Below are 2,606 nucleotides of genomic sequence, written 5' to 3'. Positions count from 1 at the left end.
GCAAAACTTCAGACCCTTTAAACACACCACCACAAAACACTTTCAGCTCTCTTTTGGAAACTTCAGGCCAGCTCACAAAATAGAAAACCAGAAAGGAAAGCAAACCTGAGGTTATGAAAAAAAGATAATCCTGGCAGCTTCAAGAGGTAAAAACCACCACCACCCCCATCTCCAGCAGTCAGAATACACTTTTGCTTGGAGAGAGTATCCTCAAGGATGCTGGTTGCTGTCTAGGCAGTCTAAACCAATAGTCCCCTTCTGCTACAAATCAGAAGGAAGAGTTGAGAGATTGTTAATAGCTGCTGATTACAAAACCTGATGGAGACTTTCTAATGGGTTCCAGCTTGAATCTCAGCAGGATATATTATCACAAAGGCAGCACCGAGTCAGAGAAGAGGTTAATCTTACTGCAGCTATGAGGAACAAACATCAGGTACAGCTGAAAGGACTTCAAATGTTTTCACCATGCATCACACTGAAAGCAGGATGAAGCATTTTCTAAGGAATTCTGCTCTACCGTTTCCACATTTTTCTTTAAAACTCAGGCATTGCACAAAGGTGAAGAAAACACAAACTGCTGGTTTGAGCTTATATATCAAAAGAAATACAATGTGTGTCTTTCTCTCTTCTTTTCTGCCTGCATGGGATATGGAATTCGGAGACCTACCCACCAGCAAAGAGCATTTTCAAGTGCAGATGTTAACACACTGGCAAGACACACACCCCATGCAAAGGAGACAAAGCAAGATTTGCACATTTCCATCGTGACCAGCTAAGGCAATGCATTCCACAATCCTTTAAAATTTCAAAGAGCACAATAGGAAAATTTAGAGGAGAATGGAGGTGGAGTGAGAGAGGAGTCACCAAATCCACTAACTAAAAAACAGCACAGGAAGTCTGAAAAAAAAACCCAAAACAACCAAACACAACCACCATGAAATGAATCCATAAATCCCACAAGCCCTCTAACATATTCACAACCAATCTCTTGAGACCACATTGCCCACAGATGTGACTTCTAAAATACCCTTACTAATGTGATGCTAACCTCACCAAACAGAGTATTAAAATGCCATTGTCTGACTAATTTGCATTTACAACCTCTTCTTAAAATATATGGCTTTAATGCTTAATATGGAGAAGAGGTATTCTCATTTTCCTTATGAGCAGAAAGCTTCCAAGGCATTGGGCAAAAGAGATTCTCAAAGCCACAGTTTTAAATACCCAAGGTGACATCTCAAATTGTCGTTGACATCCTGCCCTACACTTACAAATGCATGAGAACATCAGAGACACAGTTGCATTAGATTTCTAGGTTTTTAAAAATCCAAAACAAAAGATAATTGTGCTTGTTGAACAACAGTCATTACAAAATTTGGCAGGAGCCGAAGCAGTACAAATCATTATGTTTAAGTTTGGTTTTAAGGCTTCAAAATACAAAATTAATTATGAAGCCCAAGGCACTGACCTCAAAATTGAGCTTCTGTGGTTTCACTACCCATCCATTATATTTTGAGATGGAGTCAGCAGACCTTCTAGTAGTTAAGAATATGCACATGCACAACCACAACTGAAAAGGTCAGTCAGACCACACACACTATGTGAACTTCAACTCAGTATTCATAACTTTGCCTGTAAAACAAATCTCCAGTTCTCCAAGCCCTCCTTCGGTCAGATGATCAGAGAGCCATCTTCATCTCTACCTCATACACAACAGGTTGCACACAGAGCTTTTACTTTATTCTGTGCCAAGGTGCTGAAAGTAATTTCTTCACCAGAAGGGTTGTCAAGCACTGGAACAGGCTGCCCAGGGAAGTCGTTGAGTCACCATCCCTGAAGGCATTTAAAAGACAGGTAGATGTGGCCCTTAGGGACATGGTTTAGTGGTGGACCTGGCAGTGTTAGGTTTACGGTGGCCTCAGTCTTAAAGGTCTTTTCCAAACTAAATGACTCCATGATTTTATAATTCTATGATGTTACACACCCCCATCATACTGGCAGAAATACTGCCAAGCCCCGTTCAACTGGACAGTGTACCCCTGAAGATGAAGCGTGTGCTGGGGCCCAGAGGGCACCCACAGGCCTTGCTCTTCCTCAACAGCCCTCCTGGGGCTCCCCCACTGCCCAGGATCCCATTTCACCCCCTGGTGTCATCAGCCCTCACCCCAGCAATGCTGCAGCAGGGCTGGTGTCCAGCTCCCAGGCCAGGCCTGCAGCTGGTCCGGGCCCCAGGGAGGTTCCCAATGCCTGGGGCTGCGGCTGCCCCTCAGCCTGCCCTGCTCCCAGGGCCTGGCCTGACAGGCCCTGGCCTGCCTCTCCCTGGGGAGCCTCAGCGGCTTCTATCCCGCGCACTGGGTCAAAGCAGATAGATTAGCATGAACAAAACATCTCAGCAGAGGCTGGAATCACACACCAGAGTCATCTTTTTCCTTCAGAACACACAGGAAAAACTTCAGTGTTGGCCTGATCTCCCCACCGCCTTTTTGTTGCTGTTGGAGATCCACCTACCAGAAATAAACTACCAAACACTATGGCAATGTGATTCACAAGCAACTAATTACAGACATGACAGGTTTTCAAAATTCCCACGAGTAACACCGCAGGCA

The sequence above is a fragment of the Egretta garzetta genome, unplaced genomic scaffold (assembly GCF_000687185.1).
Source record: "Egretta garzetta isolate BGI_Z169 unplaced genomic scaffold, ASM68718v1 scaffold693, whole genome shotgun sequence".
Lineage (NCBI taxonomy): Eukaryota > Metazoa > Chordata > Aves > Pelecaniformes > Ardeidae > Egretta > Egretta garzetta.
This window is presented reverse-complemented; position numbering follows the sequence as displayed.